This window comes from Calliopsis andreniformis, chromosome 7 (assembly GCF_051401765.1).
Source record: "Calliopsis andreniformis isolate RMS-2024a chromosome 7, iyCalAndr_principal, whole genome shotgun sequence".
NCBI classification, from domain to species: domain Eukaryota; kingdom Metazoa; phylum Arthropoda; class Insecta; order Hymenoptera; family Andrenidae; genus Calliopsis; species Calliopsis andreniformis.
Genome location: NC_135068.1, coordinates 4,572,635 through 4,599,579, shown reverse-complemented (window position 1 = coordinate 4,599,579; position 26,945 = coordinate 4,572,635). Strand labels below are relative to the sequence as shown.

The following is a 26,945-nucleotide window of genomic DNA, read 5'->3' as shown; positions in this document are numbered from 1 at the left end:
AAGACTGGCTATCTGGTCTAATTATACAAGGTTATTATGTCTAGAAAGTGTAGTAGAGAATCTAATAAATACTTTAATAAAATTTAGGTCTTTTATCTTTAAAGCTTTTAGTTCTTCAAAAACTTCTTCTTTAGAGAAACTACCACTGATTTCCTTAAGTAGAAATGTAGGAACCTTTCCCTCTTTTAGTATAAAGGAGAAGAAGTTAGTATCTGCCTTTAACAAGGCCCTCACCTTCTTGTGATCTTCTGTGGATTTTAAATGTATGAAATGATGTAAAGCACTTCTAAGTTTGATATGAAATTTAATGTTGCTTAATTCGTTATTTATTAGGTTCTTTGTATCTTTCGGCTTTTGATAAGCAATATTTATTGGCAGTGGTTTATAATTTTTTGGTTCCATTGTACATGTACCTGTATGATAATCAGTGTTGATTTTACTTTGAACTACGCCTTTCGACAAAGCTTTGACAGTCTCTATTCTTCTTTTTGAGATTTGTTATAAATGATACATTGGATACATTGTCTGTACCCATCTTCTCATCATCTTGTGTCGAAAGGACTCAAAATCTGTTTTCAGTGTTTCTTTTACGCGTTACTTTGGTGGGTGTTTTTTGATTTAAGATCTTCTTTAACCTTTTTACTTCTTCAATTAAGGGTCTAAGGTTATTTATTTCTTTTCTTAGCTTATCATTTTTTTCTACCAACAATACTGTTTTGTCTTGTAGTCCAATCCTATGCATGCAGCTGGTTTTTCTACATTTTCATTTTCTTGTTCTAAAAATGGTCTTCCATTTTTTCCTATGTGGGTGTTCGGTTTTGGATTCAGAATTTTTCTTCTTAATCCGACGATTTTATACTTTTTCCGCAGCAAAAGAAATACATCACTAAGGAATAAGTCGCTGACCACGCTTTCGGTGTTCCTCTTTGTATAGGTTAGGGTATCGCCCACGTGTTCTTGTTTCACGTAACACTCATTTCTGGGTGTTTCTGATTCATTTTCTTTGTTGTTATCTTCAATTATGGTTTACCCTCGAGGGTACGTATATCTATAATTGTCCAAGCTTAGTTTTATTCACTAAGAATTATAAAAATATGCTATCGTTTAAGAGGCATGTGTACAGTCCGCACTACGCGCGCGCCCTCCGGTGCCTTCTGCGTAGTACGATCGTTGACGGAATACTGTACTTCCACTGGTTTGACTAGGGACAATGTGTATCTATTACTAAACTCATAAACATGTTACATGCTCTTATACATACTTTTCCAAATTTTGTACTCTACACCTACACATCCTTTACTGATTTTGTCTACAGTATAGTCGAAAATAGTATCCTTCTTATGACAACCGTATGGGCTTTCCTTTCTATTCAGTACTACTCATAATATTTTTAAACCTCACGCAAAAGAATGCGATCACTGTCTTAGAAAAGGCATGTCAAATAAAAATTCAAAAAGGGATTATGCCAACAATACACGGTGTTCCCAGGCGGTCACCCATCCAAGTACTGACCGTGCCCAATGCAGCTTAACTTCGGTGATCAGACGAGAACCGGTGCTTTCTGCGTAGTATGATCGTTGACGGAGTAAACTACTTCGACTGGTCTGACTAGGGACGGTGTTACTCCAACTGCTCTGGCCAGGGACAATGTGTATCTACTTCTGAGCGGATAAAAATGTTACTTGCGCTCACATATCTTTTTTCCAATTTTGTATTTTACACATACACATCCTTAATCGAGTTTGGCTTCAATATAGTCCAAAATAATATCCCTCTCACATCGAACATATTAGCCCACTTGTGTATTCAGTAATGGTGATAATACTTATAAACCTCACGCAAAAATACGATCACTGTCTTAGAAAAGGCATGTCGTAAAAAAATTCAAAAAGTAATTGTGCCAACAATACACGGTGTTCCCAGGCGGTCACCCATCCAAGTACTGACCGTGCCCAATGCAGCTTAACTTCGGTGATCAGACGAGAACCGGTGCTTTCTGCGTAGTATGATCGTTGACGGAGTATTCTACTTCGACTGGTCTGACTAGCGACGCTGTTACTCCAACTGCTCTGGCCAGGGACAATGTGTATCTACTTCTGAACGGATAAAAATGTTACTTGCGCTCGCACATCCTTAACCAATATTGTCTTCAATATAGTCCAAAACAATATTCTTCTCACGACAAAAGTATTGGCCTTCCTGTGTATTCAGGAATGCGGATAATATTTTTAAAACTCACGCAAAAATACGATCACTGTCTTAGAAAAGGCATGTCGTATAAAAACTCAAAAAGGAATTGTGCCAACAATACACGGTGTTCCCAGGCGGTCACCCATCCAAGTACTGACCGTGCCCAATGCAGCTTAACTTCGGTGATCAGACGAGAACCGGTGCTTTCTGCGTAGTATGATCGTTGACGGAGTAAACTACTTCGACTGGTCTGACTAGGGACGGTGTTACTCCAACTGCTCTGGCCAGGGGCAGTGTGTATCTACTTCGGGACGGATAAAAATGTTACTTGCGCTCATATATCTTTTTTCCAATTTTGTATTTTACACATACACATCCTTAATCGAGTTTGGCTTCAATATAGTCCAAAATAATATCCCTCTCACATCGAACATATTAGCCCACTTGTGTATTCAGTAATGGTGATAATACTTATAAACCTCACGCAAAAATACGATCACTGTCTTAGAAAAGGCATGTCGTATAAAAATTCAAAAAGGAATTATGCCAACAATACACGGTGTTCCCAGGCGGTCACCCATCCAAGTACTGACCATGCCCAATGCAGCTTAACTTCGGTGATCAGACGAGAACCTTTTTTTTTTTTTTTTTTTTTTTGTAACATATTTATTGCACTTTGTAAAATGTATACATTACACATGTAGTATAACCATATATCCAATGTATTGTACTCTTATTGCTTACAACTAGTACCTGCTTACATGATAAGCTTAACCTAGAGATATTACTATAAGTGTATATTATGCTCGCTTGCGATTTTACTTCATACCCTGCTCTGGTTATTATTACAATTCACGATAATGACTGAGATGCAGGAAAATATTATATGTCGCTCGGAAAAAACCTGCCTTTAAAACTTATACTTATGTATTATATATTATATATATACCTTAATTAGAATTCTGTGATTCTAATTCTGTTCAGTCTTTTGAGTTGCGTTCCTGGTGGAATATTTGTAGAGATTGATATGGTAATTTGTGTTTAAGTCTAAACGGAAGGTTATAACTTCTTATTTCTGTTATGTTTACTGTTAGTTTGTTGTTTCCTAGTTGGCTGGTGTAGAAACGTTCTGCTAGTTCTCTTATGTGATCTATGATTAATGGTATATCAGTATTTACATGTAAGTCCTTAATTCTAGCATACCTATTCTCAGATAATATTAATCTAAGGCACTTATTTTGATACACCTGAAGCAATTTGATATTTGTTTGGGAAGCTCCACACCACACAGGGCAGGCATACAGGATAGTGGGTCTAAGTATCATTTTGTATATTAATTTCTTATTTAATCTAGATAGATTTGGGGAAACCATCAAAGGATATACTTTTTTTTGTATAGAGTAGGCTTTGCGCAGAACTTGTTTAATATGTTGTTTATATGTTAACTTATTGTCTAGATGTACTCCTAAATACTTTGTACTATTTGATAGTTGTGTTTTGTGATTATATACTTTAATTGGGTGGTAGATTTTTACATCTCTATGTTTTTTGCTAAATACTATTGCTTCTGTTTTACTGGCATTTACGGTGATTTTCCAAAAGTCGTAAAATTTAGTTAATAGGTCTACATGTATCTGTATTTGTTTAGCTGCCACAATTGCACTAAATGAGTGTGCGTAAATCGCTGTATCGTCTGCGAACAATGCTAAATTTGTTTTTGTGAATGTTGGTAGGTCGTTAATGAATATATTGAATAGATTTGGCCCTAATACAGATCCTTGCGGTACGCCTGCTCTAACTTTGCGTTTTTGACTGGTAGCCCCATTTACGTCAACCTGCAGTTTTCTATTTCTTAGATATGAATAGACCCATTTGATTAGAGGAGTTGGATACTGGTATTTAATCATTTTATGGGTAATTCCCTCAAACCAAACTCTGTCGAACGCTTTTTCTATGTCTAATAGCAACATAACAGTTACATTATTTTTGTTGAAGTTGGTACTAATGTCGTTCACTATTCGAGTTACCTGTTGCACTGTGTTATGGTACTTTCTGAATCCAAATTGATGTTCGTTTATAATATTGTTTTTTTCTTCATGTTCTCTTAGCCTCTTCAGAATGACTTTTTCTGTTATTTTACTCATGGTTGGAAGTAAACTGATTGGTCTGTAGCTACTCGGTTCGGCACTGTTCTTTCCGGATTTTAATATGGATATGATTTTTCCTGTCTTCCAATGACTTGGAAAGTATGTCAGTTTTATTGTGGCATTGATTAAGTATACAAGTTGCACTATTGGTTTTCTGCCTAGCTGTTTGAATATAATGTTTTGAATTTTGTCCATTCCAGGGGCTTTACGCGATGGGAGTTTCTTAATTATTTCTTTGACTTCAATAGGTGATGTTATGTATTTTGACCAATCTTTATTAGAGGCTTCGTTTATATATTGCTGTACCTGATTTGTTATGTTGGTTTGTTCATAAGTATTGTTGCTAGTGTCTAGGTTATGGACTTCTTCAAATTGGGTTGCAAGCATGTTAGCCTTTTCTATATCTGTTATGGCCTCCTCACCATTCTTTACAATAGTGGGTATGGGTTTAAATTCATTTTTGAATATTTTAGTCATTCTCCATAATGAGTTATCATTTACATTCAGTTTTTCTAATTTCTTTCTCCAGGTTTCATTTCTATGATTTATGATAGCTGATCTAATACTATTATTATATTTTTTCATTAGTTTCTTATGCTCCATATTCCTTGTTCTTTGCCAGAGTCTTCTTATTTTATTTCTATCCTTGATTAATTGTATTATATATTGTGGAAGTTTATCCTGAATTTGCTCCACACATTTTATAGGGACAGCTTGTTCAATGCAATTTTTGATTATGTTTGTATATCTCTGCACTTCTTTCTCCAGTTCACTTATAGTTCTAATATTTGGTGTTATTTTAACTCTATTGTGTGCCATTTGTCTAAATTTGTCCCAGTCTGTGTTTTCATAGTCATATATTCTTAGTGGGTTTTCTGACTTAGTTTGAGAATACAGTGTAAACATAATTGGATTATGATCTGATGATAACTCATTTAATGACTGTATGTCTGAAACATTTGTGATGTTCTTATTTATTCCAATGTCAATTGTGGTTGGTGTTGTACCATTTTCAGGAAAATGAGTTGGTTCGTCAGGAAACATTAAGCTACAGTTACTTTCTAATATGTACTTATGTAAAATTATACCTCTTGAATTATTTATGTGGCAGTTCCATGTACTGTGACGTGCATTTAGATCTCCCACCAAAATAACCTTGTTGCCTATATTAACAAGTTTATCTATATCTTTGGCTGAGTATATTGCATTTGGGCTATTATATACTGCTATAATATTTACATTACTAGCTAGCTTAATACCTAAATATTCTATAGATATATCTTCAGTCAGGTAAATTTCTTTATAAGGTATGTTATTTCTAATAAGTATTACTAAGCCTCCGGCAGTACTTCCTTTATCTTTTCTAAGGCACTTATAGTTTCGAATTTTAAGTTTAATATGTTCATTCAGTCTTGTTTCACTTATTAATACTATATCTATTTTTGCCCTTGAAATAAAATCTATTAGTTCTCCTACTCTATTTCGTAGACCATTTGCATTCCAGCTGCAAATTTTCACATTATTCATTGTTGAGTTTATCACAGAATTCTAATAATAATTGAAATTGTTGCCCAGCAGTCTTACATTGCTGTAAACTATTTCTAAAATTTCTGACTGTGGTAAGCATTTTTCTGATATTAAACATTGTGTTGAGTTCATTTATTTCTTTAGCCAGAGAGATAAAATCTTGAACATGTGTACTATTAACTGGATTATATGTTACCGTGTTGTTTGTTTCATGTTGATTATTGTCACTACTATTTATTTGTATGTTGTGTTGTACTTCAGTGTACGAGGTCTTCCTAGTTCCTAGTGATGAGGGTGGCTGATTCCATACTGGGTACACGTTATTTCTTTGCGTTGCTGAAGTAGCTCGTTGACTTAAACTAGGATACTGTGTGTGGTCCTTTACATCAAAAGTTGGTTTTGGTCCTATTTTTCCTTTTTGTTTGATTCTTTGTTGTGTGGCAGCGCTCCTCGCTTCTATTATTTTGATCCTTTTTATGTATTCTTGGCATGTTGTAGTATTTGCTGGATGGTCACCTCCGCAGTTTGCACATTTTGCAGGGGTATCCTTGCTTTTTATGCAGTCCTTTGTCAAGTGCTGTTCAGCGCACTTTAGACACACTGGTTTGGCATAACAATTTGCAGTGGCGTGTCCCCAGCTTTGACATCTGTGGCATTGTGTTACACGTCTCTTGTTCACATAATTGTCCCATTCTATTTTTGTGTTCGTTATATGTTTGACCGCTTGCCTCAGTTTGTTTAACTGCACATTTCCCTTCATCGTAACCATATATTTTGGTTGTATAGTATTTTTCATTATATTTACATTAATTATTTCATATCCCAATTCCAATAGTTCAAGTTTTATGTCCTGGCATTCTGTTTGTTCATGTAAACCTTTTACAACAAAGGTTTTTCTTTTTTCATTTTTGTCCGTGTATGTATGAAAGCTGAATTTTTCCTGTTGCCATATTCCTTTGAGAAGCTCATATTGTTCCTTCATTGATGTGAATACTTCTGTGAAGTCATTATGGTACTTCACATGATAATCTTGTTTTAGTAAATCTTTTAATGCCTTTGTGAAAATTGAATATGATTCAATTTTTCCATGTAGCACCAGCGGTGGGGGGTTCCTGCTGCTCTTTGTGTTTGTGTTATCCTCTTCTTCTTTGGTAGTTTCATCCATATCCATTCCATTGTTGTCTTCGAGTAACTGGAATCGGTTTTGAGTAGGAATTGTACTATTTTGATTGTGTTTTTTCCTTTGAATATTATTCATTTCAGGATGCTGTATCTTTCTCTTTCTGTATTTTATAACTACCGCGCCAAATGCCTTGGCATTTTGCCCCTCATTTGAGGTTAGTAGTTCATTTTTTTGGTTAGGTTCACTTATTTTGTAGATAATTCAATAAATTGCGTGCTAATCAACTTTATAAATATTCCACTACTAATGGATTAGTAGTCTATTGAAGTTAAACTGTTTCGCAACTGTGATAATATCTTAATTCGGACGAGAACCGGTGTTTTCAACGAAACCAGTGCTCTACCACCCAGACGAGAACCGGTGCTTTCTGCGTAGTATGATCGTTGACGGAGTAAACTACTTCGACTGGTCTGACTAGGCACGGTGTTACTCCAACTGCTCTGGCCAGGAACAATGCATTTACTTCTGAACGGATAAGAATATTACTTGCGCTCACACATCCTTAACCGATTTTGTCATCAATATAGTCCAAAACAATATCCTTCTCACGACAAAAATATTGGCCTTCCTGTGTATTCAGGAATGCGGATAATATTTGTAAAACTCACGCAAAAAATGCAATCACTACAATATAATCCAAAATAATATCTTTCCCATGACAAACATATTGGCCCTCTTTTGTTATCAGTAATGCTGATAATACCTTTAAATTAAAATTTTTTGTTGTTGTAACATATTTATTGCACTTTGTATAAAATGTATACATTACATATGTAGCATACAATGCAATGTACTCTTATTGCTTAACAACTAGTACCTGCTTACATGATAAGCTTAACCTAGAGATATTACTGTATGTGTATATTATGCTCGCTTACAATTTTGCTTAATACCCTGCTCTGGTTGTTATTATAATTAACAATAATGACTGATGTGCAGAAAAATAATATATGTCGCTCGAAAAAACCTGCCTTTAAAAGTTATACTTATATATTATATATATATATACCTTAATTAGAATTCTGTGATCAGTCTTTTGAGTTTCATTCCTGATGGAATATTTGTAAAGATTGATACGGTAATTTGTGCTTAAGTCTAAACGGAAGTAAGTTAAATTTTGTGCACCCTTTGTACGATGCTGGATGCCCGTAATTTTTACATCTTACGCAATATATTTGTGTTTTATCTATTGTTACTTCTTTTTTAATTGCACAGTTTCCCGGTTCATGATTTTCCGCGCATTTTACGCATCTGAAATCTAAGTAACAATTTGAGGATGCGTGTCCTGCTCTTTGGCAACGTGAGCATATCGTAGGCTCGTTTTTAATTATTTTTTCCCATCTAACTGACTGGTGTAATATATATTTAATACTGGTTAAGGTTTTGAGATCGCTATTAGGTAAAATTTGGTCTATGAAAAAGGGTAGTTGTTTCTTTTCTCTAATTGATTTCTTTGTTGAAAACTCGAAAATTTTTATAATATCGACGTTTGTTATTTTCATATTGTTAATTTCGTTAAGTATTTCACTCGGCGTAAAACTATTATCTATTCCTTTCAGGAGTACTGTTTTTAGTTTTAATGATTTAGGTGTGTATGAATAGAATTTTATTTTTCTTATTTTCATTAATTCAATGATTGCTTTGTATTCTTCTAGATTATCTACTTGTATGTTATGTTTTTTGCTATTTGTTTGCTTAATTCTAAAGTTTTTAATATTTAAAGTTTCTTTCGCTAGCCTATAAGTTGAACTCTGAGAGGATTCGAAAACATGAATTATCGGTGGCTTTACCGACTGTTCGAATTCTGCTGTCGTATGCGGCCCTTGCGTTGGGGTTCCTAGAACTTTTGCATGCGGCCCTGGAATCGGTTCGTGCCACTCTATGTCCATCTGAGGTTGTGAATTTGTAGAGTCCTTTTCTGGCCTCTCCATTTCCTCTTGCTCTGCTCCTCCTCCTTTTCTTCTTTTGTTTGAGCTCCTGAGGGCCTCTGTGTGTGTGCTCGACTGTGAGCTACCTGCTTCATTGGTGGTGTCCCATCCTGGTGTATTTTCGCTGTTTTCACGAACGTTTTCTTTCGCCTTTCTTTTAGCGTTTTCGTATATGCCATCCATTTTTGGTTTAGCCTTTTGCTTTCTTTCTTCTTCTAGTTGTTTTGTTAGATTTGCGATGGTTTGTTTTAAACTATTTATGTACTCTAAGAGTTCTTTGTTGTTCTCTTCCATCGTCTCTTTCTGCTCTTTCTGTTTTTTCAACGTATTCTTAGTTTTCGTCATTTTACTTGCTGGTGAAATTTTTGGATTTGTTAGGATTTTATTATTTCCTGGGATGTTCGGTTTCTGCTGGTCTTTAACTATCTTTCTTCTTGAATTTATTATTTTGTCCAATCTTATGCTGATAGACGGTAGATTTTTGTTTTTTTTTGTTTTCATAATCTTCATCTTTGAATGCTTTAACTATGTCTTGGAACACTTCACTGTTTAACGATTTTGATTTATTATTTTGCAGATGGTCTGCATTTGATATTTCAGGGGGGCAACCCCCCTGTTTAGTTTCTGTTTCTTCACTAATTTTTCTTATTTATCCGAATCTCGTAGAATTTCACTGTTCCGGTACTGCGACTTTTTGTTTCCGCTTAGGTACTTCGTTCTTAGGATCAGGAGCGCTTCGACACGTCCTTTACCTGCGAGGGATCAAGCGAGACTCAGCCACTTTCCCACTCGCACAGATTCCAGTAGGTACTGGAGATCATTGCTAAGTTTTGTATTATTATCCGCCACGTGCGGACATAACCTTTGTGGATTTGGGGGATTATTCCCCTTTTCTACGACTCTCTGCTCGATTTTATCTTCTCCGAATGATTTATTTCTGATATCACTATTTATTACTATTTATTACTCTGGCGCTACCGCCAGATAATACGATTTGTGTATTATACACACCACGCGCTGCTGCGCACTTTATAGGTTATGTTAGTCGCGTCCGTCCAGCACGGCAGCCAGCACGACGCTCCCCAGCACGACGCTCTAATTTTTTTTTTTTTATAAAGCATACTTATTCATGTACAATGCTTACAGTGGTTACATTGTATAGCGTAATGAATATTACAATTATTTTCTATATTAATTAAAATTATTGTTAGACTGGCCCCTTTGAGGCGCTCGCATAAACGCTCATGAAATACTTTGTTTGTACTGTTTGTTCTTATAAAATTATTATTTTTGATACAACTCTGCATAAGAATTATCTATTAAGGAAAGAAATTGTGTTCTAAAAAAAATAAAATATTCTTTTTTATAAAAAACCTGGACACTTTTTGTTTCTGTCTCCTTGTATTGGTAATAACACATACATACTCTCTCCATTCACTCATACCATACACTCATCATTCTTGCCCTGCTCTGTCTATTTACATAAGCACGACGCTCTAACTAACTGAGCTAATGGATCCGGTTGATACCCACTCCTCACATTTAACTTTTCGTGTATACAACTTATTTATCCTTAAAAAAATTCACAAAAGAGGAACGTGGCCCATGGGGGGATCGAACCCACGACCTTCGCGTTATTAGCACGACGCTCTAACCAGCTGAGCTAATGGGCCTACTTGACCTGTCCTCTTTTCCTCGAGGTTTTCCATGCAATTTGAATTTCTCAAGTATAAAAATTCAATCGTATTTTACGCAAAAAAATTTGACCCATGAGGGGATCGAATCCGCGACTTTCGCGTTATTCGCACGACGCTCTAACCAACTGAGCTCGAGAACCGGTGCTTTCTGTGTAGTATGATCCTTGACGGAGTATTCTACTTCGACTCGTCTGACTACGGACAGTGTTACTCCAACTGGTCTGGCCAGCGACAGTGTGTATCTACTTCGGAACGGATAAAAATGTTACTTGCGCTCACACATCTTTTCTCTAATTTTGTATTTTACACATACACATCCTTAATCGATTTTGTCTTCAGTATAGTTCAAAATAATATCCTTCTGGCGACAAACATATTGGCCCACTTGTGTATTCAGTAATGGTGATAATACGTATAAACTTCACGCAAAAATACGATCACTGTCTTAGAAAAGGCATGTCGTAAAAAAATTCAAAAAGGAATTGTGCCAACAATACACGGTGTTCCCAGGCGGTCACCCATCCAAGTACTGACCGTGCCCAATGCAGCTTAACTTCGGTGATCAGACGAGAACCGGTGCTTTCTGCGTAGTATGATCGTTGACGGAGTAAACTACTTCGACTGGTCTGACTAGGGACGGTGTTACTCCAACTGGCTTGGCCAGGAACAATGCATTTACTTCTGAACGGATAAAAATGTTACTTGCGCTCACATATCTTTTTTCCAATTTTCTATTTTACACATACACATCCTTAGTCGATTTTATCTTCAATAGAGTCCAAAATAATATCCTTTTCATGACAAAAATATTGGCCTTTCTGTGTATCGGGGACTGCTGATAATATTTATAAACCTCACGCAAAAAAAGTGCGATCACTATCTTAGCAAAGGCATCTCGTATAAAAATTCAAAAAGGAATTATGCCAACAATACACGGTGTTCCCAGGCGGTCACCCATCCAAGTACTGACCGTGCCCAATGCAGCTTAACTTCGGTGATCAGACGAGAACCGGTGCTTTCTGCGTAGTATGATCGTTGACGGAGTAAACTACTTCGACTGGTCTGACTAGGCACGGTGTTACTCCAACTGCTCTGGTCAGGGATAATGTGTATCTACTTCTGAGCGGATAAAAATGTTACTTGCGCTCATATATCTTTTTTCCAATTTTGTATTTTACACATACACATCCTTAATCGAGTTTGGCTTCAATATAGTCCAAAATAATATCCCTCTCACATCAAACATATTAGCCCACTTGTGTATTCAGTAATGGTGATAATACTTACAAACCTCACGCAAAAATACGATCACTGTCTTAGAAAAGGCATGTCGTAAAAAAATTCAAAAAGGAATTATGCCAACAATACACGGTGTTCCCAGGCGGTCACCCATCCAAGTACTGACCGTGCCCAATGCAGCTTAACTGCGGTGATCAGACGAGAACCGGTGCTTTCTGCGTTTTTTTTTTATGAAGCATATTTTATTCATGTACAATGTTTACATAGATTACATTGTATAGCGTAATGAATATTACAATTATTTTCTGTATTAGTTAACATATTGTTAGATTGTCCCCTTTGGGGCGCTCGCATAACGCTCATATAATGTTTTGTTAATACTGTTTGTTCTAATGATTATTATTTTTGACATAACTATGCCTAAGAATTATATATTGAGGAAATTAATTGTGTTCTAAAAAAAAATAAAATATTTTTTTTTTATAAAAAAATCTGAACACTTTTTGTTTCTGACTCCTGAATTGGTAATAACACATCCAAACACTCTCCATTCACTCAAACCATACACTCATCGTTCTTGCACTCCTCTGTCTATTTACATATTTACATATTTACATTGTACTCATATGGTTAAGAGTAATCACCGATACTATCTGGTTGAGTTTGGTTTTCCCTATTATTGGTTGCATTTTTTGTGATAAGGCTGTGCTTATCCTAGTTTTCTAAGGTCTATTGACTATCCATTTATTGCTGATTCCTCTAGCCACCAGTATTTCTTGTGTTTTTTTTTATAGTTGTCTTTTATGTCTCTACTTGGTAAAGATGTATTATATACTATATCAATATTGGTATCCCTACTGTTTATGTTTTTTGGATACATTATTCTTTTGTCGCTGGATTTTCTGTTGATGTGGTATATAATAGGTACAATGTTATTGTCCGTGATTCTGCCCGTCCTGTCTAAGTATATAAAGGCTTCGGGTGGTATGTTTCCTGTTTTGGTGGTTCTTTCGTAGTATTCATCATTTGGATACAGGGAGCTCCATATTAGGTTGTTGCTTTTTATTTGTGATAATTTTGCAAAGTAGTCTCTGATTAGTTTTATTATATGGCTGTCTATCCTTGATATGTTGGCTGTATTGTACAGATGATTACAGCTTTCGTAGTGTAAGAAGTTTGTATGTCTGCTTCTATACATGTGTAGGCATGCACTTAGGCATTTTCTTTCAAACATCCTGATTTTTTCCATCTGGTGCGGGCTCAAGTTGAACCATATGGGGCACCCATATGTTAATATTGGCCTGATTAGTAGAAGATAACATAAAATTTTGATCCTGTTATTAAGGTGGTTTGAATAAAAGATTCTACCATTTGCTTTAAAGGCCTTCTGTGCTTTTTCTAGCTGAATATTTATATGTTTATTTAGGAGCAACCTGTCATCCAAGTGTATTCCTAGGTACTTGACTATGTTTTTATGTGGTATTTTTGTGTTTTCTGCTATTATTCCAAAGTTCTTATATGTATTCCGAAAAGTCTTGCATTTATTTTTTAGCTTTTGTCTAAATAAAATTGTTTCACATTTACTGGGGTAAAACTACATTTTTTATTTCTTTTAATTTAGGGCACCCTTTGTAAGACGCTGGGTGTCCATAAATTCTACATCTAATACAAAAAATTTTTTGTAGGTCTACTTTTTCGTCTTTTTTGAGTTTACAGTTACCTGGTTCATGTTTATGTTCGCATTTTACACATCTGAATTCTAGTTGGCAATTTGTGGATGAATGACCCGTCCTCTGGCACCTGTAGCATACTAATGGATCTTTTTTGATTATCCTTTCCCACGATATTACTTGATGTAATAGGAATTTAGTTCTGGTTATTACACTTAAGTCACTATTTGGGGATACCTGCACACTAAAGAAAGGCAGCTTCGTGTTGTTTTTTTTGATTTTATGGTGGAGAATTGTGTTACTTTGAGGAATTTTACGTTTTCTAAGTTTAGTCTTACTGGTTCATCTAAAATTTCACTTGCTTCGAAGCTGTTGTCTAATCCTTTTAAGAGCAATGTCTTAGGTTTCACTTCTTTGGGAGTGAAGGTGAAGAAATTTATTTCTTTTGCTTTGAGAGCTTCTATCGTATTTATATATTCCGCTATTTTCTCTACTTGAATGTAGTGTTTATTATTATTGATGCGTTTTATCTTAAAGTTATTTAGTTGTAGGTTTTCTTTAGCTAACCTGAACGTGGCTTGTTGTGATGCACCCATTATATATATAATAGGCGGTTTTATCTCCCTGTAGCCCTGTCTCTGTTCTCTAGATGACTGTGCTTCTATGTTTTTGTGATTTACCCTTTCATCTTGCTGCTTGGCTGACTCTGACTCTTCCCAGTCCATCCCATGGGTTGATGTTGAGGATGTTCCTACGTTTTCTTCTGTTAATTGTTTTTTTTTGCCTACCATATTTTCTTCGTGTTCTATTAATCTCTTTTTTTTGTAAACTGAGTTTTTCCTTTGGTGTTCCATTTTTGCCTCATCTGTTTTTAAGTCTAATTCAGTTATATTTTTTGTGAAATCCTGCCCTACTTCTATTTTGTCTTTATGTTTTGCGTTATGTTTTTTTTCTTCTTCTAGTTGCTTTGATAGCTCTTCTATTCTTTCTTTGAGTTCTTTTATTGTCTGTAGTAGAACTTCTTGGTTCTCTTCTTTTTTTAAATTTTGATTATTATGTTTTGTGGTTTTTGGCTTCATTATCTCTCCTTCAGAGTCTGGTTTAATCTTTGATTTAACTTGGAGGTTAGGTTTTATGGCAATATTCTTTTTCTTTCTTTGCCTGATTTGATTCAGCAGGTCCACTCCTGTAATTATTTTCCCTGCACTATCTCTTTTCCATTTTATTGTGTCCAACAAGTATTTGAGGTCCTCATTTTCGATTTTCACTTCATTATCCGCCACGTGTTCGTCTAACCTCTCCGTGCTTGGGGGGCTGTCCCCCTTATCTAAATCTTTTTGCTCTATTGTGTATTGCTCAAAATATGCGTTAATTATCTTTTTATTTTCTCACTTTCCTTTATCTTATTATAATCGTTATTTATACCTCTGATACTGTAGCCCGGTTTATTGTATATTTTCGCACGACGCTAGCCTGCACGACGCTCCAGCACGACGCTCTAACCAACTGAGCTAATGGGCCTCGTTGATACTCATTCCTTACATTTAATTTTTCTTGTGTACAACTTATTTATCCTTAAAAGAATTCGCAAAAAAGAAGTGTGGCCCATGGGGGGATCGAACCCACGACCTTCGCGTTATTAGCACGACGCTCTAACCAACTGAGCTAATGGGCCGAGTTGCGTTTTGCTTCGTCGAAGTCGCAGCTTCCGCTTCAGCACGACGCTCTAACCAGCTGAGCTAATAGGCCTACTTGACCTGTCCTCTTTTCCTCGAGGTTTTCCAAGCAATTTGATTTTCTCAAGTATAAAAATTCAATTGTATTTTACGCAAAAAAATTTGGCCCATGAGGGGATCGAATCCGCGACTTTCGCGTTATTAGTACACGACGCTCTAACCAACTGAGCTCGAGAACCGGTGCTTTCTGCGTAGAATGATCGTTGATGAAGTATTCTACTTCGACTCGTCTGACTACGGACAGTGTTACTCCAACTGGTCTGGCGGAGACAATGCGTATCTACTTCTGAACGGATAAAAATGGGATCGGTATGAAGCGGGGTGACCTTCTGTATTACAGTTTACGCAAAACGGTTTGATGTTATGATTATTTATTATCTCTTTTGTTATTTTGCACTCGCCTGGTTTGTGTGACTCGTTGCATTTCACACATCTGTAATTTAAATTGCAATTAATTGCAGAGTGTCCAAATCTCTGGCACCTCCTGCACTGAGCATCACCTTTCTTATTTAATTTCTCCCACCTTATTACATGGTGGCTGATGTATCTTATTTCATTTAATTTTTTGAGATCGCTGTTTGCTGAAATTTTAATTAAGTATATTGGGAGGGTGCGCTCTTCTTTTATTGATTTTGGTGTTTTAAATCTACTTGCGCTGTCAAAATGTATTTGTTCCTTGTTCATGCTCTGCAGCTCTTCCAGAACTTCTTGTTCGCTGAAGGACTCTGGGAGCCCTTTGATCAAAAAGTTATGGTTTTTTAGTACCTTAGGGGTGTAAGAATAAAAACTTGTTTTCGCTTCCGCTAATCTTTCTTTGGCTTTTAGGAAATCCTCTACCGTATTGAGCTGCAGAGCATGCTTTGCTTTACTTACTCTCTTAATATGAAAATTATTTTCATTACTATCATGACTAATTAGTTGTAATGTCTCTTTTGGGTCTTGATATAATATGTTAATAGGGGATGGTTTAGTTGGTGTTACTTTTGAGTGGGTTACTTCCCTTATTTTCTTATTCTTCTGTGTAGATTCCTTGCTTTGTGTAGAAGTCATCTTGGTGGTCGGTAGGGCTGGCTGTGTGGGGGTCGTTACCTTTTCTTGTACAATCATTATGTTGTTGGCGTTTGTTGCTCTTCTTTTCCCGTTTCTCTTCTTCAAAACTTGGATGAAGTCTTCTTGCTGTTCTTCTTCGATGGCTATATCCATTGGATTGGTATTGCTGCTCCCTGTTTCCTTTTGCTTTTGTGACGCTTCAGTTTTTTCTTCATTTTTTGAGGTTTCTATTATTTTTACTAATTTGTCTAATTGCTCCTTTAGGTCTTTATTCTCTTTTTGTAGCCTTGCTATTATCTCCTGGTTATCTATTACTTGTGGTGTAATAGTGATTTTAGGTTGTGTTCGCTTTTCAATTTTATTCATTTTGCTTTTTGTCATATTAATTCCCTGTTTCCTTTTCAGGGGATTTTGTTCTTCCAAATTGATTGGTATTGTTTTTGCACTATTTGGTAATAGGGGTGTTTCGATGAATTTTTTAAATTCCTTTATTTGTTCCTCTGGCCACGTGTTCTTTTTGCAGGTTATGAGCGCTTTCTCTGTTGCCTTCGTCGTTTCTTGGTTTTCATTTTCGACTATGGTCCTTTTCTCCTCCGTCGCCTCCAGATCTTTTGTACTATAGTACTAGTAAATCTGTCACTCTCACTAATTTTACGCAAATTTTGCGTGTGTCGCGGTACTTTAGTTGTATCACGTGCTATTATTTTCAGTATAGGTTAAGCGTCCTAACACGGCGGCAGTCGCGAGCGCTGTGGTGCTTTCTGCGTAGTATGATCGTTGACGGATTAATCTACTTCGACTGGTCTGACTAGGGACGGTGTTACTCCAACTGCTCTGGCCAGGGACAATGTGTATCTACTTCTGAACGGATAGAAATGTTACTTGCGCTCACACATCCTTAACCAATATTGTCTTCAATATAGTCCAAAACAATATCCTCCTCACGACAAAAGTATTGGCCTTCCTGTGTATTCAGGAATGCGGATAATATTTTTAAAACTCACGCAAAAAAATTGCGATCACTGTCTTAGAAAAGGCATGTCGTATAAAAACTCAAAAAGCAATTGTGCCAATAATACACGGTGTTCGCAGGCAGTCACCCACCCATCCAAGTGCTGACCGTGTCCAATGCAGCTTAACTTCGGTGATCAGACGAGAACCGGTGCTTTCTGCGTTTTTTTATTTTATTTAATGGCGTTTATTTTAGGCTTTGTAATACACTTTACAATGTTCTTAACTTTAAATAAACAAAAAGTAAATTTTACATCATTTTGTTTTCAGACTTATAACCCTTGTTCAGTCTTATTAGTTTCATGTTGGTGTGACGATAACTAACTCTGAGTTATCGCTCCTTTCAATATTCTATTTTCTAATCTAGTCTTTTGCAGATCACTGTATTTTATGTTATCGCAGTACTCCCAAAAAAGCCAGCAAAAGAGAGCTAATATTGCAAGTTTTCTTACAGACTAAACTTATGACTAATAAACCTATAAACTAATCGTTTTATAAACTAATATGCTATGTACAGGTATGAAGAAAATATTTACAAAAGAGCGTAGAGGCGATGATGTAGTTTTACTACTTATTTGCTGCTTATGTTTACAGTTGTACTGTTGCTTTTGCTTTTGTCTTTATAATCTTTGATTGAATTAACGCTTATCTTCTAGTTATGTCTACCTTACATATAAGATTAGATTATTTATCCGCGGGCCACCAGAACCTTTTCCGGACTTATGGTCTTTATAGTCCCTTTTGGGGATTGATATGCTATAGTTTAATAGACTTTCGTATCTCTTATTTTCTATTTCCGTTACAGGCACTGTGATTGCTTTGTTCCCTTTATGTCGTAGGATATGCTACAACATCGGTATTGCTTTCTCGTTTTGTATATAGCCGTTTTTGTCTAAATAGAGGAACGCTTCCGGCGGTATATGACCCTGCGTGAGTGTATTTTTAATATAGTTATCGTCTGTGTATGGTATTGGGAAGATTAAACTATTGCTTTTTACTTTAGCTGCTGTCGCAAAATAATTCCTGATGTGCTTTATGATAAAATTGTCGATTCTATTTATCCCAGCTTTGTTACAGAGTTTGGTGTTACTGACATATTTTTTATAATTTAAACTAGCTGATCCGCATAGGCTTAAGCATGCCCTTATGCATCTTCTCTCGAAGACACGCAACTGCTCCATCACCGCCGTTCCAACATTGTACCACATCTTACAACCGTACGTTAGTATTGGTCTTATTAGTAATTGGTAGCAAATCAATTTTACTTTCTTACTTAGGTTTTTCGCGTAAAATAATCTTGCGTTTGCCATAAATGCTCTTTTTGCTTTTTCTAGTTGCACTTCTACCTGTTTATTCATTATAAGTCTTTCGTCTAGTGATACTCCTAGATATTTGACTACATTTTTGTGTACGATTTTTGTTTTATTCGTCCCATCACCTATCAACGAGAAATTTTTATATTGCGAGACAATGACCGACGATGCTCTGCTGCAGGGAGGTCTGAAAAGTATTGTTTCACACTTACTGGTGTTCACTTTCAGTTTCCAAGGTTTATAGTATCCAAACACTTTGTCGACTGCTTTCTGTAAAGTTTTTTGAACTATTATTGGTGCTTTATCTGCTTTGTATACTATCAGATCGTTCGCGAAAGCCAGCATTGAGCAACCTGTATTATCTCGTCCGAAGAGGTTTAGAATATTACTAGTGTATATGGTAAATAAAATAGGTGAGTTAATGGTTCCTTGTTGTAAGCCATTTAGAATCTCAAATGTCAAGGAGGATACTATATTTCCTATACCTACTTGGAAGCTCCTGCCGTAGATCATGCTATGAATTAATTTAATTAATGGTAGAGGAAACTCTTTTCTGTGCAACTTTACTATTAACCCGTTTAGCCAAACTGTATCAAAGGCTTTTTCCAGGTCTATAAGACACGCGCCCAGGCAATCGCCTTCATTTAATGCCCAATTTATATCTGACGATAGTTTATTAATCGCATGAATCGTGGAGTGTTCTCTCTTAAATTCGAATTGATTTTCTGGAATTAACTTCTTTTCGTTACACACTATTAGGATTTTGTCGTTTATTATTTTTATTATTATTATGTTTTATTCTTGTTTATTTTACACTCACCTGGTTTGTGAGTCTCCCTACACTTTACGCATCTATAATTTAAATTGCAGTTCACCGCAGAGTGTCCAAACCTTTGGCACCTCCTACACTGAGCATAGCCTTTCTTGTTTAATTTTTCCCATCTTATTATATCATGGCTAATGTACTTAATTTCATTTAGTCTTTTAAGGTTGCTATCCGCTGTGATTTGTACTAAGTAAATTGGTAGAGTACGCTCTTCCCTTATCGATATAATTGTCTTAAACCTACTTATTTTTACAAAGCTCAGATGATCTAAGGCCATGTTTTGCAGCTCTTCAGTTATTTCCCTTTCGCTGAAAGTCTCAGGTAGCCCTTTAAGTAAAAAAGTATGATTTTTTAATGTTTTAGGAGTGTATGAATAAAAACTCGTTTTTGCATCTGCTAACACTTTTTTGACTTCATCGAAATCCTCTATACTATTGAGCTGCAAGACATGCCTAGTTTCGCTTATTCTTTTAATATGAAACTTTATATGTTTACTGTTATGATTGACTAGTTCAATTGTTTCTTTTGGGTCTTGGTATAAGATATTTATAGGTGGTGGTTTGGGTGACTTTTGGTTTGTAGCTATTACTTCCCTCTCCTCCTTGATATGTTGTGGGGTCCCTCTATCCTCTGTATTTGCTGTTCCTGATGTAGAAGGCGTAGGCTGGTTGTGGGCTGTTGTTGCTTCTTTGCCCATTGCTGGTCTTTTCATCCCTGTAGCTCTTCTTTCTTCGTTTCTCCTTCGTAGAACCTCTATGAATCCTGTCTGTTGACTATCTTGTTCTTCCTCGTTTGTTAACTCCATTTGTAGGTTATCCCTGTCCTCCGGCACATTTTGGCTGGGTGTTCCATCCAGATTCCCTCCGTTTTTTAAATTTTGCACTAGTTTGTTTAGTGTTTGTAGTCGTTCCTTTAGCTCTCTGTTTTCGTTTTGTACTTTCCAGAGTAGTTCCTGCTTTGGATCCATTTTTGTATGTTGTGTATTTGCTCCTTTTGTAGGTGCACGTTTTTCTGTTTTGTGTACTTTGCTCTTTGTCATTTCTATTTTAATTCCTTGTTTCCTTTTTGAGGCTTTTACCTCCTCTGAATTTATCGGTGTCTTCAGACAAGCGCCTGGTATTACTGGCGCTTCTAAGAATTTTCTGAATTCCTGTAACTGTGTCGCTTGCCACGTGGTCGTTTTGCAGGTTAGGTTTACATTCCCTTCGTTCTTCGCCGTTTCTTGAGTTTTTTTTTCATCTTCGGCGTTCTCTATCGTCGCCTCCAGAATTTAGCAGTCCTCCTAGACTGTCGAATTGCTTTTTAGTCTCAAACTTCACTAACTGTTTAATTGTTGATTATAGATATGCGATTTGCTTCTCGCCGTACGTCCGCACTGCACTAGACGCTCACGGCTACTGGTGCTTTCTGCGTAGTATGATCGTTGACGGAGTATTCTACTTCGACTGGTCTGACTAGGGACGGTGTTCCTCCAACTGCTCTGGCCACGGGCAGTGTGTATCTACTTCTGAGCGGATAAAAATGTTACTTGCGCTCATACATCCTTAACCGATTCTGTCTTCAATATAGTCCAAAACAATATCCTTCTCACGACAAAAATATTGGCCTTCCTGTGTACTCAGGAATGCTGATAATATTTCTAAACCTCACCGAAAAAAATGCGATCACGGTCTTAAAAAAGGCATGTCGTATAAAAATTCAAAAAGGAATTATGGCCAACAATACACGGTGTTCCCAGGCGGTCACCCATCCAAGTACTGACCGTGCCCAATGCAGCTTAACTTCGGTGATCAGACGAGAACCGGTGCTTTCTGCGTTTTTTTTTTTTTTTTTTTATAATAGTTGTTTATTGATGGCTTAGTGATACAATTTTGGTATTGATCTAACTATAATAAACAATAGTTTGTTTCACATAGTTTTGTTCGAGAGACTTATAAACATAGTTCAGTCTTATATTTCAATACATAGTATTACGAGGTATAGTTTTGTACTATCGTTCGTTGTGTTTATGATATACTTAATATTAGTTTAGACTACTTTAATGATATTGGTTTTCTTATTGCACCCCAAAAAGCCAAGTAAAAAGGCACTGATATTACATTATGTTGATCTTAGAACTACTAATTAAACTTATAAACACGACAGTATTTACATATTTATATGAGATGGGAAGAGGGGTGAATGGAAAAGGATGAGATGAGGGATGGGGGGGATGTATCACAGAATTGCAATATTCACATGGTCCCGTGTTTCTTAATATAAAATTATTCTTCTAGACAATTTTACATACCATACACTGTGCGCCGTCACACACATACACATCACTACACGCTCATACATTACTAAGCTACCCGCGCATATCATACATAACTTGTGTCCTATATATACTTTTTGGTTATCACAGTTTGTGTTTTTTTGTATTTATCACAATTTTGTATGCGCATGTTATATATTTAATTTTGTACTTTTATTTAATTGCTTTTCAACCACCAGAATCTTTTTGTGTCAATGTTTTTGTGTTCTAATATGTCCTTTCGAGGAATCGCTGTACTATATTTAATAATTCTATCCGTTTGCCTGGGGTGATACCTTATACTTTTGTTCGCTTTGTGACGTGGGATGTGGTACAACACTGGAACAGCGTGTTTATTTTGTATATAACCGTTCCTGTCTAGGAATACGAACGCCTCTGGTGGTATATATCTTGAGGTTAACGTTTTTTTGATGTAATTTTCGTCGGGGTATGGGATTGGGAAGATCATAGTATTGTTACTTACTTGAGATGTTGACGCAAAGTAATTCCTGACGAGTTTTATTATGAAGTTATCTATTCTATTAATTTCTGCTTTATTGTACAATATGGAGTTCTTGACATATTTTTGGTAATTTGAAGTTGGTGTTCTATATAAATTAAGACATGCTCTTAGGCATCTTCTCTCGAATACACGTAATTGCTCCATTACTAATGCTCCGATGTTGTACCACATCTCACATCCATAAGTGATTATTGGTCGTATCAAAAGTTGATAGCAAGTGAGTTTTCCATTTCTATTTAATTTTTTAGAATAGAATAATCTTGCGTTGGCTACAAGTACTTTCTTTGCTTTTTGTAGTTGTGTTTCAATATGTTTATTAAATAATAATCTGTCGTCAAATAAGAGTCCTAGGTATTTTATCGCATTTTTATGTTTTATATCTTTGTTCCCATCTTCTTCGCTTTTGAGTGAGAAATTTTTATAGTGCATTACATTCGTACTCGACGCTTTCCTGTATGCGGGCCTAAATAGAATTGATTCGCATTTGTCTGCGTTACCTTTTAATTTCCAGGATTTGTAGTATGCAAATATCTTGTTGATAACATTTTGTAATGTTATTTGTAGCTTCTTTGGTGATTTATCTGATGTGTATACTATTAAGTCATCTGCAAATGCTATCAGGATGCATTTTGTGTTGTCTGGGCCAAATAATCTTAGGATGTCGCTTGTATATATGTTAAAGAGTATGGGCGAATTAATTGTACCTTGTTGTAGTCCATCTGTAATATCGAATGTTTGAGAAGATAATGCTTCACCCAGGTTGACTTGAAAGCTCCTTCTGAATATCATGCTGTGTATTAGTTTAATTAGAGCAAGTGGGAATCCTTTCTTCTGTAATTTAGTTATCAGACCAACTAACCAGACAGTGTAGAAGGCTTTCTCTAGGTCGACTAAACCTGCTCCCACATATTTACCATCATTTAGTGCCCAATTTACGTCCGATGATAGTTTGTTAATGGCATGCATCGTTGAATGACGTTGACGAAATCCATACTGGTTTTCTGGGATTATATTTTTTGTGTCGCATAATGCCACGATTCTATCGTTTATAATTCTCTCGAATAATTGGTGCTTTCTGTGTAGTATGATCGTTGACGGAGTATTATACCTTGACTGGTCTGATTAGGGACGGTATTACTCCAACTGCTCTGGCCAGGAGCAATGTGTATCTACTTCTGAGCGGATAAAAATGTTACTTGCGCTCACATATCTTTTTTCCAATTTTGTATTTTACACATACACATCCTTAGTCGATTTTATCTTCAATAGAGTCCAAAATAATATCCTTCTGGGGACAAACATATTGGCCCACTTGTGTATTCAGTAATGGTGATAATACGTATAAATTTCACGCAAAATACGATCACTATCTTAGAAAAGGCATGTCGTAAAAAAATTCAAAAAGGAATTTATATGCCAACAATACACGGTGTTCCCAGGCGGTCACCCATCCAAGTACTGACCGTGCCCAATGCAGCTTAACTTCGGTGATCAGACGAGAACCGGTGCTTTCTGCGTAGTATGATCGTTGACGGAGTATTCTACTTCGACTGGTCCGACTAGCGACGGTGTTACTCCAACTGCTCTGGCCAGGAGCAATGTGTATATACTTCTGAACGGACGAAAATGTTACGTGCGCTCACACATCCTTAATCGATTTTGGCTTCAATATAGTCCAAAATAATATCCCTCTCACAACAAACATATTGGCCCACTTGTGTATTCAGTAATGGTGATAATACGTATAACCCTCACGCAAAAAAAGTGCGATCACTATCTTAGCAAAGGCATGTCGTATAAAAATTCAAAAAGGAATTGTGCCAACAATACACGGTGTTCCCAGGCGGTCACCCATCCAAGTACTGACCGTGCCCAATGCAGCTTAACTTCGGTGATCAGACGAGAACCGGTGCTTTCTGCGTAGTATGATCGTTGACGAAATATTGTCCTGTGGTTAGCAGATGTAGAGGGGAATCTACTACCAAGCAAATCTTTTTAATTTGTTTTTGTGTATAATATAGTCAGTGAGGAAATAATGTCCCTAATACGATAAACATGTTGAATTTCTTTTGTATTCAGTAATGTTATTAGTATTTGCTTTTTCCTTGACGTAATCAACATGGAGTACAATCTAATCTATGCAGATTATATAGTATTTCTATTTAAATACATACATATTCATACATACAACTCGAACAATCGGTTAGAGTTCATTGATGGTAAGTGGTTCCTGAACAGTACACAATATATGTTTCTGACCGATCCCGCGCAATAAACATGCAACGAAAATTACCTATATCAATTTTATTTCTTTATACATGTTTGTTTGTTATGTTTCATTACGTATTGCAAGACAAGATACCTAACCTCAATACCGTAACTTCTTTAGAATTAATTAGAGATATATATCGCGTACAGAACAGGAAATTCCCATCTACTTTGAATTGGAATCGATTAGTTGTCTAAGATACAGTCAAATTTAAGAGGGAAACTTCTATTTAAGTGGTAGGAATAGTAATAAACGTGTAACAAATGTGTAACGTAATGTGGCGAGCACATAACGGGAATTTCGAGTAATTATGCAACGAAAAACGAACATGTATTACACCACATGTGTCCAAATATATTACCTCACATTTAATACATTTACTACTTCCTTTTTAAAGTGAAGTATAAGTGTATGGATGGAACATAGAAACAAGTACCTCGTTATGAGTTCTCTACGATATTATCGATCTAGTGTTTTCTTTGTGTCTCCTACGTGATACAAATGATGAACTCGTATCAACGACTCGTTGGGTCACAAAGTGCACGTTACGTGACAAATAGTAGTATTTTCTTCTAAGGCACATTTAGTAGCTCAATTCCATCACATACGATGTACATTTCTACGTTGAGGATTTGCTCAAGAGTCTTACTCGAATGAACGGTACTCACGTGGCAGATATTCAGTTCCTCTTGAATACCTTGCGATGAAAGGTGAATTCAGGGAGAAAAAGCTTGGAGTGAGGTGAGATAAAGGGGAGAATGTGAGAAGTGACTAGGGGGCATATGAAAAATATTTCCTGATTAAAGGAGCGTACAGGAATTTTTTCACCCGTAACAGAATAAATCTCAGGTAAAACTGAAGCTATGATTCTGTGCATTCAGATGTTCTAATTACCTTGAGTTTCCCGGTGAAATATTTGTGCAGCAATAATAGAGCTTGAGCTTGTGAAATTTTTGTAAAATAATAGAACGAGGTTTTGGAAAGCATTTTATATTTTTCAAAAGTGTTTATTACATTTTCCTTTTGTCTTGAAAATAACATAATGAATCATTCATGGTATTCATTTCTGATATTGTAATTCAAATTTCTGTTTGTATTTTCATTTTTATATTTGAATTTTTACCTATAGTTGTTCGTTCAATTTTTATTTGATCTATTTATTCAAATGTTCAAAATATTAACAAACAAATATATACATAAATTGTAAAATTTAATCAATATTTTAGAGTATACCCTATGTTCTAAACAATGTTCTAAACAAATGGTACTAATTAAGTGGAAGTAAATGAAAATGAAGAATATTCCTGTCATAACGTGTTTAGATGAATATAATAAAAAAAATAAAACATATAATATGACTGTGACACATGGCAATTACTATAAATCTGAAGTCATGGAAAATAAATTCACCATGAAAATAACGAATATTGACAAGGAATATTTGCGAAGTACCCTTTCCAATTTCGATGAAACTTTGCAGATGAGCAGAGAAGCTGAAAACAAAGGACACATATTCTTCTACTGAACTGCTCTACTGAAACGACCCTTTCATTTACTACTACTTTTAATTCGTCAAATAAATTGTTCACTCTTATACTTCCTTAAAAAGAATTCAGAACGTCTCTTTTCCCCACTCGTTAAGTGTCTCCTTAAACGCAAAAAAAAAACAGATCAGACCAAAGAATCAAGTTCATCGAAAGCTCTCAATACGAGGACGCGATAGTACAACGTCCAGAGGTCGACGGCGCTTTGTCTGGATGTTACATCCGTCTTGTACATATGTATGTGTGTAGCTGGGGTAGGGCGTGGGGTAGCTGGCATATAAGCCCTGTTGAGCCGAGGATCATCGCTGCGGAATGGCACGATCATACGGACAGATAGAGAGGGAAGGATGAACAAGCGTGGCGAGCCGAGGAAGGCAGGGGCGAGAGGAACGAGTTGAAACGAACGACGAGGGAAAAAATTGCGAGGAAGAGGAGCCAGTGGAATTTGAGTTGTAGAGAGCAATGGCAACAAGTACTCAGTCGGTTTCGTTCCAGTATTCCGTGAATGCTGCTTGCAGTTTGAGCTCGCTCGAGGATGAACCAAAACAGCGGTTCCCTGTCATTGTACGAGGCCACAATGAATGACGTCACGAACATAAGGTGAAATCGCCGCCTTGTCATACACCTTGATGACCATGTTGCGATGACACTATTAGAATGCCTGGATTTCGACCTGAATTTTCGAGATTCTCTCGAACGACTCCGGACCTAGTATTCCTAGGATATTTCTGCGATGTTGCTTTTAAGTGTATTGAAAGCGTTGGCAAATATTTTGCGAGCGGAGGGATTACTCAGTTTC

The 26,945-nt window shown here is 36.2% G+C and overlaps 1 protein-coding gene, 9 non-coding genes and 2 pseudogenes across 10 annotated transcripts in view; all 12 read right to left on the bottom strand.

Moving 5' to 3' along the window:
* Machr-b (muscarinic acetylcholine receptor) overlaps positions 1-26,945 on the bottom strand; it is a 129,565-nt gene that overhangs the window by 38,494 nt on the left and 64,126 nt on the right. The window lies entirely within an intron of this gene.
* On the bottom strand, positions 1,464-1,582 carry LOC143181989 (5S ribosomal RNA). Its single transcript, XR_013002374.1, has one exon. It is a non-coding gene; the product is annotated as a 5S ribosomal RNA (ribosomal RNA).
* On the bottom strand, positions 1,899-2,017 carry LOC143181988 (5S ribosomal RNA). Its single transcript, XR_013002373.1, has one exon. It is a non-coding gene; the product is annotated as a 5S ribosomal RNA (ribosomal RNA).
* On the bottom strand, positions 2,300-2,418 carry LOC143182007 (5S ribosomal RNA). Its single transcript, XR_013002386.1, has one exon. It is a non-coding gene; the product is annotated as a 5S ribosomal RNA (ribosomal RNA).
* Trnai-aau (transfer RNA isoleucine (anticodon AAU)) lies at positions 10,575-10,648 on the bottom strand. Its single transcript has one exon. It is a non-coding gene; the product is annotated as a tRNA-Ile (tRNA).
* LOC143182006 (5S ribosomal RNA) lies at positions 11,158-11,276 on the bottom strand. The gene has a single exon (XR_013002385.1). It is a non-coding gene; the product is annotated as a 5S ribosomal RNA (ribosomal RNA).
* On the bottom strand, positions 11,594-11,712 carry LOC143182005 (5S ribosomal RNA). The gene has a single exon (XR_013002384.1). It is a non-coding gene; the product is annotated as a 5S ribosomal RNA (ribosomal RNA).
* On the bottom strand, positions 12,029-12,147 carry LOC143181995 (5S ribosomal RNA; annotated as a pseudogene).
* On the bottom strand, positions 15,183-15,256 carry Trnai-aau (transfer RNA isoleucine (anticodon AAU)). Its single transcript has one exon. It is a non-coding gene; the product is annotated as a tRNA-Ile (tRNA).
* LOC143181994 (5S ribosomal RNA) lies at positions 21,231-21,349 on the bottom strand (annotated as a pseudogene).
* On the bottom strand, positions 23,748-23,866 carry LOC143181996 (5S ribosomal RNA). The gene has a single exon (XR_013002377.1). It is a non-coding gene; the product is annotated as a 5S ribosomal RNA (ribosomal RNA).
* On the bottom strand, positions 24,152-24,270 carry LOC143181987 (5S ribosomal RNA). Its single transcript, XR_013002372.1, has one exon. It is a non-coding gene; the product is annotated as a 5S ribosomal RNA (ribosomal RNA).